Below are 19,101 nucleotides of genomic sequence, written 5' to 3'. Positions count from 1 at the left end.
AAGCTGAACAGGAATGCGGTTCATAAGTCTCTTTGTCTAATTCCTTTACGTAGTATAATTTCATCAGTGAATCTTTTGTTTTTTTAGTTCCCGTTTCATTTATATATACATATATAAGGGTAGGGAGGCTTGCGTGCCTCAGCGATACAGATGGCCGTACCGTAGGTGCAACCACAACGGTGGGGTATCTGTTGAGAGGCCAGACAAACCTGTGGTTCCTGAAGAGGGGCAGCCGCCTTTTCAGTAGTTGCAAGGACAACAGTCTGGATGATTGACTGATCTGGCCTTGTAACACTAACCAAAACGGCCTTGCTGTGCTGGTACTGCGAAAGGCTGAAAGCAAGGGGAAACAACAGCCGTAATTTTTCCCGAGGGCATGCAACTTTACTGTATGGTTAAATGATGATGGCGTCCTCTTGGGTAAAAAATTCCGGAGGTAAAATAGTCCCCCCATTCGGATCTCCGGGCGGGGACTACTCAGGAGGACGTCATTATCAGGAGAAAGAAAACTGGCGTTCTACGGATCGGAGCGTGGAATGTCAGATCCCTTAATCGGGCAGGTAGGTTAGAAAACTTAAAAACGGAAGTGTAGAGTTTAAAGTTAGATATAGTGGGAATTAGTGAAGTTCGCTGGTAGGAAAACAAGACTTCTGGTCAGGTGAATACAGGGTTATAAATACAAAATCAAATAGGGGTAATGCAGGAATAGGTTTAATAATGAATAGGAAAATAGAAGAATGCTGCTAAGCTACTACAAACAGCATAGTGAACTCATTATTGTGGCCAAGATAGATACGAAACCCACGCCTACCACAGTAGTACAAGTTTATATGCCAACTAGCTCCGCAGATGAGGAAGAGATTGATGAAATGTATGATGAGATAAAAGAAATTGTTCAGATAGTGAAGGGAGACGAAAATTTAATACTCATGGGTGACCGGAACTCGATAGTAGGAAAAGGAAGAGAAGGAAACTTAGTAGGTGAATATGGAATGGGGCTAAGGAATGAAAGAGGAAGCCGCCTGGTAGAATTTTGCACAGACCATAACTTAATCATAGCTAACACTTGGCTCAAGAATCATACAAGAAGGCTGTGTACATGGAACAAGCCTGGAGATACTGGAACGTCTCAGATAGATTATATAATGGTAAAACAGAGATTCAGAAATCAGGTTTTAAATTGTAAGACGTTTACAGGGGCAGATGTGGACTCTGACCACAATCTGTTGGTTATGAACTGTAGATTAAAACTGAAGAAACTGCAAAAAGGGGGGAATTTGAGGAGATGGGGCCTGGATAAACTGAAAGAACCAGAAGTTGTAGAGGGTTTCAGGGAGAGCATTAGGGAACGACTGACAAGAATGGGGGAAAGAGATACAGTAAAAGAAGAATTCGTAGCTTTGATAGATGAAATAGTGAAGGCAGCAGAGGATCAAGTAGGTAAAAAGAAGAGGGCTAATAGAAATCCTTGGGTAACAGAAGAATATTGAATTTAATTGATGAAAAAGAAAATATAAAAATGCAGTAAATGAAGCAGGCAAAAAGGAATACAAACATCAAAAAAAAGAGATCGATAGGAAGTGCACAATGGCTAAGCAGGTATGGCTAGCGGACAAAGGTGAGGATGTAGAGGCGCATATCACTAGGGGTAAGGTAGACACTGCCTACAGGAAAATTGAAGAGACCTTTGGAGAAAAGAGAACCACTTGCATGAATATCAAGAGCTCAGATGGAAACAGAGTTCTAAGCAAAGAAGGGAAAGCAGAAAGGTGGGAGGAGTATATAGAGGGTCTATACAAGGGCGTAGTTTTTGAGGACAATATTATAGAAATGGAAGAGAATGGAGACGAAGATGAAATGGGAGATACGATACTGCGTGAAGAGTTTGACAGAGCACTGAAAGACCTAAGTCGAAAAAAGGCCCCTGGAGTAAACAACATTCCATTAGAACTACTGACAGCCTTGGGAGAGCCAGGCCTAACAAAACTCTACCATCTAATGAGCAAGATGTATGAGACAGGAGAAATACCCTCAGACTTCAAGAATAATATAATAATCCTAATCCCAAAGAAAGCAGGTGTTGACAGATGTGAAAATTACCGAACTATCAGTTTAATAAGCCACGGTTGCAAAATACTAACACGAATTCTTTACAGATGAATGGAAAAACTGGTAGAAGCCGACCTCGGGGAAGATCCGTTTGGATTCCGTAGAAATGTTGGAACACGGAGATAATACTGACCCTACGACTTATCTTAGAAAATAGATTAAGGAAAGGCAAACCTAGGTTTCTAGCATTTGTAGACTTATAGAAAACGTTTGACAATGTTGACTGGAACACTCTCTTTCAAATTCTGAAGGTGGCAGCGGTATAATACAGGGAGCGAAAGGCTATTTACAATTTGTACAGAAACCAGATGGCAGTTATAAGAGTCGAGGGGCATGAAAGGGAAGCAGTGGTTGGGAAGGGAGTGAGACAGGGTTGCAGCCTATACCCAATGGTATTCAATCTGTATATTGAGCAAGCAGTAAAGGAAACAAAAGAAAAATTTGGAGTAGGAATTAAAATTCATGGAGAAGAAATAAAAAATTTGAGTTTCGCCGATGACATTGTAATTCTGTCAGAGACAGCAAAGGACCTGGAGGAGCAATTGAACGGAATGGACAGTGTCTTGAAAGAAAGATATAAGATGAACATCAACAAAAGCAAAACGAGGATAATGGAATATAGTCGAATTAAATCGGGTGATGCTGAGGGAGTTAGACTAGAAAATGAGACACTTAAAGTAGTAAAGGAGTTTTGCTATTTGGGGAGCAAAATAACTCATGATGGTCGAAGTAGAGAGGATATAAAATGTAGACTGGCAATGGCAAGGAAATCGTTTCTGAAGAAGAGAATTTTGTTAACATCGAGTATAGATTTAAATGTCAGGAAGTCGTTTCTGAAAGTATTTGTATGGAGTGTAGCCATGTATGGAAGTGAAACGAAGACGATAAATAGCTTAGACAAGAAGAGAATAGAAGCTTTCGAAATGTGGTGCTACAGAAGAATGCTGAAGATTAGATGGGTAGATCACATAACTAACGAGGAGGTATTGAATAGAATTGGGGAGAAGAGGAGCTTGTGACACAACTTGACAAGAAGAAGGGATCAGTTAGTAGGACATGTTCTGAGGCATCAAGGGATCACCAATTTAGTATTGGAGGGCAGCGTGGAGGGTAAAAATCGTAGAGGGAGACCAAGAGATGAATACACTAAACAGATTCAGAAGGATGTAGGTTGCAGTAGGTAATGGGTGCTGAAGAAGCCTGCACAGGATAGAGTAGCATGGATAGCTGCATCAAACCAGTCTCCAGACTGAAGACCACCACAACAACAACATTTCTAATCCTATCAAAGGCTTCTGACAAGTCAGAAATGTACAGGTAGATTGGAGTATTAAACTATGTATTTCTCCACAAACTGTCTCAAAGCGAAAATAGAAATTACTGTGCTCCTGTTTTTCCTTAGTCCTTGATGTCCTTCTGATATTTCTATATAATTGTGTATTCTATATCTAATTATACATATTATCAGTTTTAAGGTGGTATCAAACAGAATAATTCCCCAGTATTTATCTAATACTTTTTCATCTCCTTTTTTATGTACTGCAATTGTATTTATCGATCACAAAAGAAATTATGGTGGATGCTCCAAAAGCAAAAGAAGAATACTAACGAACACATTCAGGTACACAATGTAAGCGAAGCACAGTGGGAAAATTATTTTAAATTATTGCATAAGGACTGTAACAAATTGCAGTATAAGGATGTAACAACGGTGGAAATTGAAAGTAATCACTAAATCACAGAAAAGGACTACCAAATATGCACTGCAATAAAAAGACTTAAAAATATCAAATTTCCAGGGCCAGATGGCACATATAAGGAATTAATCAAATACGGGAAACAGGTATTATATCAACAGCTTCATACTTTGTTGAACAGTATCATGAAGGAAGGTAAGATACCAAGAGAATGGAAAGAAAGTATTACAATACCAGTAAATACTTCGATTCCACTTATTTGAGCATAGCGTACCTCTTGCCGAAATGTGCACCCCATCGGTTTGCTCAGCTTTAAGATGTTATTTGCACCTTTCACCACCTTTTCCGTCTGCACTGCGAATGTTTTCTTCTTCTCATTACGAATAAATTTCCTCTTTTTTTTTTTTTAAGAATGAATTTTCACTCTTTAGCAGGGTGTGCGCTGATACGAAAACTCCTGACAGGTTAAGACTGTGTGACTGACAGGGATTCGAACCGGAAACCTTTGCTTTTCGCAAGGAAGTGCTGTATCAGCTAAGCTACACGAGCATGAGTCACGACCCGTCTTCACAGTTTTACTTTCGCCAGTACCTCATCTCCTTCCCTCCAAACTTCACAGCTCTCCTGCGAAAATTGCAGAACTAGCACTTCTGGAAGAAAGGATATTGCGGAGACGTGGCTTAACAAAAGAATGGGGGACTGTCTCCAGAATGAATTTTCATTCTCAGTGGAGTTTGCGCTAATAAGAAACTTTCTGGTAATTTAATTTTGTTAACAGCAGACTTGTTCTGCTTGAAGTGGAGCGTGACTGTACCTAGTCACGTGACAGCTAGTTGCCGCTATGATCGGCTTCACGGTTGGCCTAGCCGTGTAATTCCACGCGGTGCGAATTCCAACGTCAAAGTTCGGAGTTGGAAAATGGCTCTGAGCACTTGTGGCCAAGATAGACACAAAGCCCATGCCTACTACAGTAGTACAAGTTTATATGCCAACTAGCTATGCAGATGATGAAGAAATAGATGAAATGTATGACGAGATAAAAGAAATTATTCAGGTAGTGAAGGGAGACGAAAATTTAATAGTGATGGGTGACTGGAATTCGTCAGTAGGAAAAGGGAGAGAAGGAAACATAGTAGGTGAATATGGATTGGGGGGAAGGAATGAAAGAGGAAGCCGCCTTGTAGAATTTTGCACAGAGCATAACTTAATCATAGCTAACACTTGGTTCAAGAATCATGAAAGGAGGCTGTATACATGGAAGAAGCCTGGAGATACTGACAGGTTTCAGATAGATTATATAATGGTAAGACAGAGATTTAGGAACCAGGTTTTAAATTGTAAGACATTTCCTGGGGCAGATGTAGATTCTGACCACAATCTATTGGTTATGAACTGCAGATTGAAACTGAAGAAACTGCAAAAAGGTGGGAATTTAAGGAGATGGGACCTGGATAAACTGAAAGAACCAGAGGTTGTAGAGGGTTTCAGGGAGAGCATTAGGGAACAATTGACAGGAATGGGGGAAAGAAATACAGTAGAAGAAGAATGGGTAGCTCTGAGGGATGAAGTGGTGAAGGCAGCAGACGATCAAGTAGGTAAAAAGACGCGGGCTAACAGAAATCCTTGGGTAACAGAAGAAATATTGAATTTAATTGATGAAAGGAGAAAATATAAAAATGCAGTAAATGAAGCAGGCAAAAAGGAATACAAACGTCTCAAAAATGAAATTGACAGGAAGTGCAAAATGGCTAAGCAGGGATGGCTAGAGGACAAATGTAAGGATGTAGAGGCTTGTCTCACTAGGGGTAAGATAGATACTGCCTACAGGAAAATTAAAGAGACCTTTGGAGAGAAGAGAACCACTTGTATGAATATCAAGAGCTCAGATGGCAACCCAGTTCTAAGCAAAGAAGGGAAAGCAGAAAGGTGGAAGGAGTATATAGAGGGCTTATACAAGGGCGAGGTACTTGAGACAATATTATGGAAATGGAAGAGGATGTAGATGAAGATGAAATGGGAGATACGATACTGCGTGAAGAGTTTGACAGAGCACTGAAAGACCTGAGTCAAAACAAGGCCCCGGGAGTAGACAACATTCCATTAGAACTACTGATGGCCTCAGGAGAGCCAGTCATGACAAAACTCTACCATCTGGTGAGCACGATGTATGAGACAGGCGAAATACCCTCAGACTTTAAGAAGAATATAATAATTCCAATCCCAAAGAAAGCAGGTGTTGACAGATGTGAAAGTTACCGAACTATCAGTTTAATAAGTCACAGCTGCAAAATACTAACGCGAATTCTTCACAGACGAATGGAAAAACTGGTAGAAGCCGACCTCGGGGAAGATCAGTTTGGATTCCGTAGAAATGTTGGAACACGTGAGGCAATACTGACCTTACGACTTATCTTGGAAGAAAGATTAAGAAAAGGCAAACCTACGTTTCTAGCATTTGTAGACTTAGAGAAAGCTTTTGACAATGTTGACTGGAATACTCTCTTTCAAATTCTGAAGGTGGCATGGGTAAAATACAGGGAGCGAAAGGCTATTTACAGTTTGTACAGAAACCAGATGGCAGTTATAAGAGTCGAGGGGCATGAAAGGGAAGCAGTGGTTGGGAAGGGAGTGAGACAGGGTTGTAGCCTCTCCCCGATGTTATTCAATCTGTATATTGAGCAAGCAGTAAAGGAAACAAAAGAAAAATTCGGAGTAGGTATTAAAATTCATGGAGAAGAAGTAAAAACTTTGAGGTTCGCCGATGACATTGTAATTCTATCAGAGACAGCAAAGGACTTGGAAGAGCAGTTGAACGGAATGGACAGTGTCTTGAAAGGAGGATATAAGATGAACATCAACAAAAGCAAAACGAGGATAATGGAATGTAGTCAAATTAAGTCGGGTGATGCTGAGGGAATTAGATTAGGAAATGAGACACTTAAAGTAGTAAAGGAGTTTTGCTATTTAGGGAGTAAAATAACCGATGATGGTCGAAGTAGAGAGGATATAAAATGTAGACTGGCAATGGCAAGGAAAGCGTTTCTCAAGAAGAGAAATTTGTTAACATCGAATATAGATTTAGGTGTCAGGAAGTCGTTTCTGAAAGTATTTGTATGGAGTGTAGCCATGTATGGAAGTGAGACATGGACGATAACTAGTTTGGACAAGAAGAGAATAGAAGCTTTTGAAATGTGGTGCTACAGAAGAATGCTGAAGATAAGGTGGGTAGATCACGTAACTAATGAGGAGGTATTGAATAGGATTGGGGAGAAGAGAAGTTTGTGGCACAACTTGACTAGAAGAAGGGATCGGTTGGTAGGACATGTTCTGAGGCATCGAGGGATCACAAATTTAGCATTGGAGGGCAGCGTGGAGGGTAAAAATCGTAGAGGGAGACCAAGAGATCAATACACTAAGCAGATTCAGAAGGATGTAGGTTGCAGTAGGTACTGGGAGATGAAGAAGCTTGCACAGGATAGAGTAGCAAGGAGAGCTGCATCAAACCAGTCTCAGGACTGAAGACCACAACAACACTATGGGACTTAACTGCTGAGATCATCAGTCCCCTATAACTTAGAACTACTTAAACCTAACTAACCTAAGGACATCACACACATCCATGCCCAAGGCAGGATTTGCACCTGCGGCCGCAGCGGTCGCGCGGTTCCAGACTGTAGCGCCTAGAACCGCTCGGCCACACTGGCCGGCAAAGTTCGGAGTTGTTCAGGGACATTTTCTGAGTATTTTGTTATGATGGACCCCTGATCTCCGGTAGCTCGTTACACAATAATTCCATTTCGTTTGATTTTTTACCCTCATTTATCTTTATATCCCATTCCAACCTTCCAGTACGCATAAGTAAAAAACACGAGAGGTTGTAATATTTTTGGCTTTGCAACCATCATAGTCAGCTACTAGAAGCACTTCTTAGAGCAGTTGAGAAGACAGCAGTTGGAGGATGACGTAACGTGACGTGACGTACCGGTGACAGATGGTTTGTTCGGTACAGGTACCGTGAGGGAAACTGCCTAAATTGTGCTCCGTCTCCGCGATTGGCTGCTGCGTTCGGAAGTAATGCACCAAAATGATTAACTTCTGTATTAATATCAGAAAAACTAAACAGTAAATTTAATTTTATTTCATATAAAAGCGTCTCTTGGTAGCAGGCTATCATTACCTTATTTCAAAAATGTTAGTAGCCAGCACAATAATAAACAACTGCCAAACGAACAGGCAGATGAAGCACTTCGGAGATCTTCGGATCGCGCCAAACTTGAATGGCGGGCGAAGTGGTTCGGCAGTCTCTGAGAACAGACATGTCGTCTGCCTTGATAGTTATCGGTTAAGAATTTAATTAGCAATCTCTGATTATTTGTACATGTAATTGAGAACATTGTTATAGTGATGATGATGAGGTCCCATACTCCGAGAAGCGTAGTGGACGATGCGGGAGGCCCGCACGGCCGTAGTAGGTTCAAATGGCTCTGAGCACTATGGGACTCAATTCTGAGATCATCAGTCCCCTAGAACTTACAACTGCTTAAACCTAATCATCCTAAGGACATCACACACATCCATGTCCGAGGCAGGATTCGAACCTGCGACCGTAGCAGTCGCGCGGTTCCAGACTGTAACGCCTAGAACCGCTCGGCAACTCCGGCCGGCCCGCGTAGTAGGCAAGGTCCTAGCGGAGGTGGTTTACCATTGCCTTATTCTGACCGTAATGGGGATGAATCATGACGATGAACACGACACAGCAACACCCAGTCATCTCGAGGCAGGAAAAATCCCTGACCCCACCGGGAATCGAACCTCGGACATCGTGCCCGGGAAGCGTAGAACGCTACCGCAAGACCACGAGCTGCGGACATTGTTATAGTAATTACGCTAACACACAGTTCATAAATTTATATATCTTCTATGGAAGTGTGAAGAATGGAAATTATTTGTGATTCATCAAGTGGAATATAACTATGCAGTTTCTCGTTTTCTGGTAATATAAAGCGAGTGGCATCCCGTATAAAGAAACTTAGTGAAAATTTAATTATTTACTTTATACAATACCAATTCCTCATTATGAGTTTATTAAAGCCTCAAGATAATGGATTCAAGACCTGCGTGCTGTTTTCTGCGCAGGTGACAGTAACTGCTGGTTGGTGAACCTTATTCAAAAACTGATTCAAATGGCTCTGAGCACATTGGGACTTAACTTCTGAGGTCAACAGTCCCCTAGAACTCAGAACTACTTAAACCTAACTAACCTAAGGACATAACAAACATCCATGCCCGAGGCAGGATTCGAACCTGCGACCGTAGCGGTCACGCGGTTCCAGACTGCAGCGCCTAGAGCCGCTCGGCCACCCCGCCGGCGAACCTTATTCAGAACTTATGCATTCCACTCAGGGCGGTGAAAGCAACTAGGCACCTCGCAAGTGCTACAATCTTAGTACAAATGAGATAAGTTGGTTGGTTGTTTGGGGGAAGAGACCAAACAGCGAGGTTATCGGTCTCATAGGATTAGGGAAGGATGGGGAAGGAAGTCGGCCGTGCCCTTTCAAAGAAACCATGCCGGCATTTGTCTGGAGCGATTTAGAGAAATCACGGAAAACCTAAATCAGGATGGCCGGACGCGGGATTGAACCGTCGTCCTTCCGAATGCGAGTTCAGTGTGCTAACCACTGCGCCACCTCGCTCGGTAAATGAGATAAGTGACACATCGTCTGTGGTAAGATAGAAGAGGTATAAAGGAGGGAAGTTTTCAAGGGAAGGGATTTATCATATACACGTAAATCCCTCTCGCTGTCTATGTACTTATATCGCTCTCTTCCGCTTGTCGTAAGGCCTCTTGAACAAAGCTGGTATAATTTTCCACTATTGCTGAAAAATATTACCAATGAAATACGCCTGCGTTCATAAAGTTCGAACTGATATCAAAATGTGCAACATATGTACTTCTCAGCCTAAACTAAAACACATTTTTACATAGTTGTATCTAGTGCTTAAGTTGGGTGGGAACGGCATTCCCAGAAATACTGTATGGTTATTATCAAATTGCTGCTACTCTCGGATGTCCATTGTAGGCTATAATTATCGTATGATGGCAGCGTAACTCGGTAGATATGCTAATGCGTTAAAGCGGAACCTATTTACAAAACAAACAAAAAAATAGTTCCACTTTTCATCACAAGGTGCAAATCTAGCGCCATACAGCATCTCGTCGAGGCCTCCGATGCTCATATTGAACAGACTGTGTAAGCAGTGGCTAATAACAAAATCGAACATTATGCCTTTCTCATTTGTTTGACCTTTCCTGTCCACGTCTTTCTTGCATTCACAGCGCTAGGTTTGCACCTGGTGGCCAAAACTGCAGACAACTTTTTCCAGCGTAAATCGGTTTCCCACTAGCGCGTTAGCATAATCCATCCAGTTTCGCTGCCATTCGGTAATTGCAGTCCACACGGCCTCTGGGAGTAGCTGCATTTCAATTATAACCAACGGTATTTATTCCAAACTATGTCTATATAAATTTTATTGCCTTCAACAATAATGAAATATTGGCGGCGGACAGGAAGAATATTAGCAGATCAAACCGCTTACAGGAAGCACGTGGCTAAAGCAAAGGTTCCTGAACATGGTACTCTGTGGAAACTACTACGTTGAAGATGAGTTCCCATAAATTTTTTATTCTAACCACAGCACCCCTTGTATCTGAAGCGTTACATTAGTTATCAGTAATTGTGTTGCCTCTCATTGCCATAAGAGACACGTACTGTAAATGTGACAATACAGTTCTCTCAATAAGAGATTGAACATCGAGTTTCAGCAAGTTTATCTGCTCATCTAAGTACTTGCTATATATAGTCCTTTCTGGCAAAAGACACATACATGCGATGTGATAAAAATGGCTTTTGGTAATAACGTCGCAAACGCTTGTCAGTTTCTTGCAGGGCATAAACGGTAAATACTGGGTGATCAAAAAGTCAGTATAAATTTGAAAACTGAATAAATCACGGAATAATGTAGATAGAGAGGTACAAATTGACACACATGCTTGGAATTACATGGGGTTTTATTAGACCCAAAAAAATACAAAAGTTCGAAAAATGTCCGACAGATGGCGCTTCATCTGATCAGAATAGCAATAATTAGCATAACAAAGTAAGACAAAGCAAAGATGATGTTCTTTACAGGAAATGCTCAATATGTCCACCATCATTCCTCAACAATAGCTGCAGTCGAGGAATAATGTTGTGAACAGCACTGTAAAGCATGTCCGGAGTTATGGTGAGGCATTGGCGTCAAATGTTGTCTTTCAGCATCCCTAGAGATGTCGGTCGATCAGGATACACTTGCGACTTCAGGTAATCCCAAAGCCAATAATCGCACGGACCGAGGTCTGGGGACCTGGGAGGCCAAGCATGACGAAAGTGGCGGCTGAGCACACGATCATCACCAAACGACGCGCACAAGAGATCTTTCACGCGTCTAGCAAATATGGGGTGGAGCGCCCTTCTGCATAAACATCGTACGTTCCAGCAGGTGTTTATCAGCCAGGCTGGGGATGATGCGATTCTGTAACATATCGGCGTACCTCTCATCTGTCACGGTAGCAGTTACAAAACCAGAATCACGCATTTCCTCGAAGAAATAAGGCCCGATAACGGCAGATAAATCCAACCCATACCGTGACTTTCTCGTCGTGCAATAGAGATTCCACGACAGTTGTAGGATTTTCGGTAGCCCAAATTCTGCAGTTGTGGGCGTTGACAGACCCTCGGAGCGTGAAATGAGCTTCGTCGGTCCACAACACGTTACTCAACCAATCGTCATCTTCCGCCATCTTTTGAAACGCCCACACCGCAAATTCCCTCCACTTCACTAAATAGCCAGGTAACATTTCATGATGCCGATGGATTTTGTACGGATAGCATCGGAGGGTACGTCTAAGTGCCAACCAAACAGTAGCGCATGGAATGCCGGTGCGACGTGCGACTGCACGAGCGCTGACTTCCCCGTGCATAAACGAACCCGCTACAGTCTCCATTTCTTCCGTAACTGTCTCAGCAGAATTACGCCTTGTGCTCGGTCGGCCTCTACGAGGTCTATCGTCTAAACAACCCGTGACTTCGAACTTCGAAATCATTCTCGCCACAGCTGCATTTGTGAACGGACCTTTACCCGTTAGAATCCCCTTCCTATGGCGATAGGATCGTAACGCTGAACTAGCACATTCCCCATTCTGATAATACAGCTTCACTAAAAGCGCCTTTTCAGGTAACGTCAACATGCTGCGACTGTTTGCGCATCTGATTCTCTCTCTCATTACAGCTCCCTTTATACACGATTGTCATGCGCAGTCACTGACGTTTTGCTGTCCAGCGCCATCCGTCGGACATTTTGTGAACTTTGTTTTCTTTTGGTTCTAATAAAACCCCATGTCATTCCAAGCATGTGTGTCAATTTTTACCTCTCTATCTACATTATTCCGTGGTTTATTAAGTTTTCAAATTTATACTGACTTTTTGATCACCCGGTATTCAAAGTACATGAAATGTTTCTGGACCACTACATTTTCAGCTACCATTTGCCTGAACAAAACGAGAACAGAGGCTGTAAAATTCGTTGATAATGAGGAGGAAGGAATTATCATGGATCTGTGGGCGTCTTCTAATGAAGTATTGATAATCTGCTGCTGCAGGCACTGTTACAGAAAAGACCTACGGTTTAAAACCAGAATTAAGTAAATAATCCTTCATCGCGTACTGACATATCACAGCTTTTTGCCAAACTACTGTACATCACGGCGGGTGATCCAGACGACAGGAAACTCTGATATTCGTAAATTTTGTGTTCGAAGACCAGAGTCCTCCATACTACTAGTGTACAGATCACAGTTTGAAACCAAAGGATGTAAGAGAATGACTATCGCTGTCGCAATGAGAGTTGCACGCGCATGCAGCGGAGGCACGAGCCGGTTGTGGCGTTTACAGGTAGCTAGCGGGAAAGGATAACTGAAAGGCTGATAGCTACTACCCTTTGCCATTTTCTGCGCAATGCTGGCCGCTGCGAACTGGGTACAGGTTTGCTCGCCATAAAAGGCGAAGCGGGAGTGCATTAAACGACGCAAACAAATCCAAGGTCGCCCGCATCTCGGCTCTGCTAGTTCTTAATACCACGCGATGTAACCGATAGCTGTTGGCGAAACAAACAGAACAATTAGATGCCATTGGAATTTTGTTGACAAGCTCTTATCTTATATAACAGTAGGAAAAAACAACTTGTAGGCAGATAATTTATCTTTTTTTATGGTGGTTATAATTGAACTTTCGCTCCTTAAGCCGGTGTAGATGGGAAACTATTTACTGTGTGGATACCCAGCTTTACACGAATGATGTGCGGACTCTGCGCTTTGCATTGTTAGTAGTACACTACTGGCCATTAAAATTGCTACACCAGGGAGAAATGCAGATGATAAACGGGTATTCATTGGACAAATATATTATACTAGAACTGACATGTGATTACATTTTCACGCAGTTTGGGTGCATAGATCCTGAGAAGTCAGTACCCAGAACAACCACCTCTGGCCGTAATAACGGCCTTGATACGCCTGGGCATTGAGTCAAACAGAGCTTGGATGGCGTGTACAGATATAGTTGCCCATGCAGCTTCAACACGATACCACAGTTCATCAAGAGTAGTGACTAGCGTATTGTGACGAGCCAGTTATTCGGCCACCATTGACGAGACGTTTTCAATTGGTGAGAGATCTGGATAATGTGCTGGCCAGGGCAGCAATCGAACATTTTCTGCATCCAGAAAGGCCCGTACAGGGCCTGCAACATGCGGTCGTGCATTATCCAGCTGAAATGTAGGGTTTCGCAGGGATCGAATGGAGGGTAGAGCCACGGGTCGTAATACATCTGAAATGTAACGTCCACTGTTCAAAGTGTCGTCAATGCGAACAAGAGAGGTGACCGAGACGTGTAACCAATGTCACCCCATACCATCACGCCGGGTGATACGCCAGTATGGCGATGACGAATACACGCTTCCAATGTGCGTTCAATGCGATGTCGCCAAACACGGATGCGACCATCATGATTCTGTAAGCAGAACCTGGATTCATCCGAAAAAATGACGTTTTGCCATTCGTGCACCCAGGTTCGTCGTTGAGTACACCATCGCAGGCGCTCCTGTCTGTGATGCAGCGTCAAGGGTAACCACAGCTATGGTCTCCGAGCTGATGATAGTCCATGCTGCTGCAAACGTCGTCGAACTGTTCGTGCAGATGGTTGTTGTCTTGCAAACGTCTCCATCAGTTGACTCAGGGATCGAGACGTGGCTGCACGATCCGTTACAGCCACGCGGATAAGATGCCTGTCATCTCGACTGCTACTGATTCGAGGACGTTGGGATCCAGCACGGCGTTCCGTATTACCCTCCTGAACCCACCGATTCCGTATTCTGCTAACAGTCATTGGATCTCGACCAACGCGAGCAGCAATGTCGCGATACGATAAACCGGAATCGCGATAGGCTACAATCCGACCTTTATGAAAGTCGAAAACGTGATGGTACGCATTTCTCCTCCTTACATGAGGCATCACAACAACGTTTCACCAGGCAACGCCGGTCAACTGCTGTTTGTATATGAGAAATCGGTTGGAAACTTTCGTCGTGTCAGCACGTTGTAGGTGTCACCACCTGCACCAACCTTGTGTGAATGCTCTGAAAAGCTAATCATTTGCATATCACAGCATCTTCTTCCTGTCGGTTAAATTTCGCGTCTGTATCACCTTATCTTCGTGGTGTTATCGATTTTAACGGCCAGTAATGTATTAGTGTTATGACTTGCCGTTACGCGCGGGCACTGGTACGGTGACATACGCTTGAAACAAAAGCATCATTGTACATTACAGTTGCAGACGGTTAACATGGGCCTGCACAAAGTTAAGCAGGGCTTCGTTAGTAAAGCTGTTTTATCAAAACAAAAGCAATAGCGTTGTTGCTCTTCACTAGTATGGACTCATTACAGGACTACGGAGAGGTCTTCCGGCGCCAGGGTTGAAGAACATCAGATGAAAGTTCGAATGAACTGGTGATTTGGGAATTTCCCCTGGGATATCACGCCACAAATTGTTGAAGGAGTTACTGTTGCATGAGTGAGAAGGCTGAACGAAGTGAGCGATCTTCAAGCAGTGCAGGAGCTGTGTCACGAAAGCTGAACACTCCATGGTCCACCGTTAGGAAATGTAAACAGTTCTGAAACGGTATTCGCAGCCCTGTTTTTACGCATGGATCACATGGGCCCGGACACAGGGCGGAAATACTTAGATGCGTCAAATTTTGTAGCAAAAAAATTTACGTACAAAAAAACATAAATAGTCCAGCAGCGAAGGTTGCGGGAATTCATATTAGTGACGGGAAAACCGTAGACAGACTGTCGGAGACTTGCGTATCATGTAACTGGCAACGCTGTTTCTGCGAAGCTCTGTGTGATGAGGCACGGCCGCACTAAATATAGAATCGGAAGTTATGATCTAGCGTGGTGGTTTTATTATTGTTTGTGTCTGTTCACCCCTGTTTTATGAGGTAAACGCCAATACGAACTGTGGTAAACGTCTCATTGACGTAGGCTACAGAAAATAAGTTGAACAAAAGAGGAGGAGGGAAAATGAAGTGTTACATCAAACGCCAAATCTACACAGATTTTTCGTCGACAACTGAGTACTTGAAATTTAGGAATGATTCACACTGCAGTGGTAATTGTGGTTAAAAGCTAGACGTTAGTGAATCTGAAATTGATAATCAACATACCAACATTTGCACAGCAAGTGAAGCAGAATTAGGCCTATTGAAAGTTTCGTCAGACTTCATAGTTCACGAACATTCGTTTTTTAGGAAAATCAGTGAAAAAACGTGAGATTTCATAGTACAAAACGGAAAATCAGCATATAAACTGTGCTTTTGGAAAGTCAGGGTGAGCATGTCTTGATAAACGAAGATTTTTTTCCAAGTCTTTTTTTGAAAGATAGTTCTTGAATGGACACATCGTGCAACGCGAAGTCTTGATTTACACTCCCCGTTAAGGGTCGCTTTGCAGTGCACCATGTAAACAAAATCGTTAGGGGTTCATACCATTTCGGTACAAGTGGTTTTAGTGACTGGAAACACCCTAACCAAAGGAGAACTGAAAACGAAAATTCCAGTGCACATCGTGATTTTGTTGCAAGTTTCAGACAAAGGGGAAATGCTCTAGGTAGAGGTGATAGTTTATTACTCAGTTACAAGAAGAAGTAACATATTGGAGATTCGTATAACAGAGGGTAGTGGCAATAGTTAAAAAAACTTTCTTCAAGGAGTTTTCCATTTCGTGGAAATGAGGAACCGTTAGGCTCCTTAACGAATGGCAATTTTATGATGTGTATGGAGCTGAGAGCTGAATCTGATCCATTCTTAGCAGGTCATATAGCCAAATGAGGAAACCCTGGTTTTACCACATACTTACCTCAAATGTATCATTTAGCGCTTGTGAAAGAATTATGAATCTTATGGGGAAATCTGTCACAGATCATATAGGAGATAGTTGATGTAGAGTACACTGAGACGATAAAAACTCATGGGATAGCATCATGCAGATATAGAGATGGCGGTAGTATCGAGCACACAAGGTCAGTGCTTTGGCGGAGCTGTCGTGAGTACTCAGGTTATTCACGTGAAAAGGTTTCCGACATGTTTCTGGCAGCACGACGGCAATTAACAAACTTTGAACGCAGACTGATAGTTGGAGCTAGACGCATAGGACATTCCATTTCGGAAATACTAGGGCTATCCACAAAGTACATTACGTTTTGGAATTAAAAATAAATAAAGTATTGGAAATTTTTTTATTATATACAGATAAAACCCACACTTAAATACTACTTTTCTACATAGTTAACATTTAAATTAAGGCATTTATCGTAGCGATGGACGAGCTAGGAAATTCATTCGTCGTAAAATTCGGCCGCCTGCGCCTTCAACCACGTGGTTGATCAGTAACCCGGTAGAAATACGATTTTTGTGGATTTTCTGGAAAGAGGCACTACAATAAACTCTCAAAGGTATTGCCAAACTCTGCACAACCTCAGAAGAGCAATACAAAACAAGCGCAGGGGAAAGTTGGGCTCAAAGATCTTGCTGATTCACGACAACGCCCGGGCCCACACGGCAAATGCCACTCGTGAAGTTCTCGAATCTTTAAGTGGGAGTTGTTTCCTCATCCGCCGTACAGTCCCGACCTGGCACCGAGCGACTTCCACTTATTCCCAGCAATGAAGAAGTGGTTGGCTATGCAGCGTTTTGATGACGACGCACAGCTTCAAGAAGAGGTAACCACGTGGTTGAAGGCGCAGGCGGCCGAATTTTACGACGAAGGAATTTCCAAGCTCGTCCATCGCTACGGTAAGTGCCTTAATTTAAATGGCAACTATGTAGAAAAGTAGTATTGAAGTGTGGCTTTCATCTGTATATAATTAAAAAAATTTCCAATACTTTATTTATTTTTAATTCCAAAACGTAATGTACTTTGTGGATAGCCCTCGTAGTTTGGGGATTCAGTATTTCGAGATCCATAGCGTCAAGAGTGTGCCGGGAATACCAAATTTCAGGCATTAACTCTCGCCACTGACAACACAGTGACCGACGCCCTTCACTTAACGACCGAGAGCCTCGGCGTTTGCGTATAGTTGTCAGTGCTAACAGACAAGCAACACTGTGTGAAATAACCGTAAAAATCAATGTGGGACGTACGACAAATATATCAGCACAGTGCGGCGAACTTCGGCGTTAACGGGCTATGGCAGCAGACGATTGACGCGAGGGCCTTTACTAGCAGCACGACACAGCTTGCAGCGGCTCTACTGGGTTCTTGACCACATCGGTTGGACCCTACACGACTGGAAAACCGTAGCCTGGCTAGATGAGTCCCTGTTTCAGTTGATGAGAACCGGTGATAGGGTTTCAGTGTAGCGCAGACCCCACAAAGCCATGGACCCAGGTTGTCAACAACATACCGTGCAATTTGATAGTAGCTCCATAATCGTGTGTTTACATAGAATAGTCTGGGTCTTCTGGTGCAACTGACGCGATCATTGACCGGAAATGATTATGTTCGGCTACTTGGAGAATATTTCCAGCCATTTATGTTGCACTTCATGTTCCCAGACAACGATGGAATGTTTATGTACGACAATGCGCCCTATCAGAAAATCCTGGACAATTCGAGAAAATGATTTTGCCAGCCAGGTCACCGGACATGAATTCCTTAGAACATTTATGGGACACAATCGAGAGATCAGATCGTGTACAAAATCCTGCACCGGTAACATTTCGGCACTTATGGATGGCTATACAGGCAGGATGGCTAAATATTTCTGCAGTGGACTTTCAACGACTTGTTGAGGTCATGCAAATGAGGTCCTACACGATATTAGGACTCCATGTCTTGTGTCACCTCAGCGTATTTCTTCAATATTGTGGATTCTGTCCCTGATGTATCATAGTGAGAACAGTGAAGTTCCATTGTATGAAGTTGATCTAAGAGCGATGTGTAGATTTTTTGAAAAATGCTAGGCACACTGTATAAGACTTGACAGATGCGCCGGCCTTTGTGACCGAGCGGTTCTAGGCGCTTCAGTCCGTAACTGCGCTGCTGTTACGGCCGCGGGTTCAAATCCTGCCTCTGGCATGGATGTGTGTGATGTCCTTAGGTTAGTTAGGTTTAAATAGTTCTAAGTGTAGGGGACTGATGACCTCCGATGTTAAGTGGTGGTGGTGGTTAGTGTTTAACGTCCCGTCGACAACGAGGTCATTAGAGACGGAGCGCAAGCTCGGGTTAGGAAAGGATTGGGAAGGAAATCGGCCGTGCCCTTTCAAAGGAACCATCCCGGAATTTGCCTGAAACGATTTAGGGAAATCACGGAAAACCTAAATCAGGATGGCTGGAGACGGGATTGAACCGTCGTCCTCCCGAATGCGAGTCCAGTGTGCTAACCACTGCACCACCTCGCTCGGTAGATGTTAAGTCCCATAGTGCTTAGAGCCATTTGAACCATTTGAATTTGAACTGACAGATGCAGTACTTAAATTCTTCAACTCCCATAATTCGGATATAAGCAATTCTCGTGGCCAAAGTTGTGATAATGCAGCAAATATGGAGGGCATCTTCTCCGGCCTGAATCAATTCTTTCAGTCCCTTGGCGTTTTTCATTCCTTGCTCCAGTCGTTCCCTGAATCTGATGGGATCAAGTGA

The 19,101-nt window shown here is 43.0% G+C and overlaps 1 non-coding gene across 1 annotated transcript; it reads right to left on the bottom strand.

Annotated features, from left to right (window-relative positions):
• Positions 1-18,787: 18,787 nt before the first annotated feature.
• Trnaa-cgc (transfer RNA alanine (anticodon CGC)) lies at positions 18,788-18,860 on the bottom strand. Its single transcript has one exon. It is a non-coding gene; the product is annotated as a tRNA-Ala (tRNA).
• Positions 18,861-19,101: the final 241 nt, after the last annotated feature.

The sequence above is a fragment of the Schistocerca cancellata genome, chromosome 2 (assembly GCF_023864275.1).
Source record: "Schistocerca cancellata isolate TAMUIC-IGC-003103 chromosome 2, iqSchCanc2.1, whole genome shotgun sequence".
Classification (NCBI taxonomy): domain Eukaryota; kingdom Metazoa; phylum Arthropoda; class Insecta; order Orthoptera; family Acrididae; genus Schistocerca; species Schistocerca cancellata.
The sequence above is the reverse complement of the archived record's forward strand: the minus strand, read 5'-3'. Positions and strand labels throughout refer to the sequence as shown.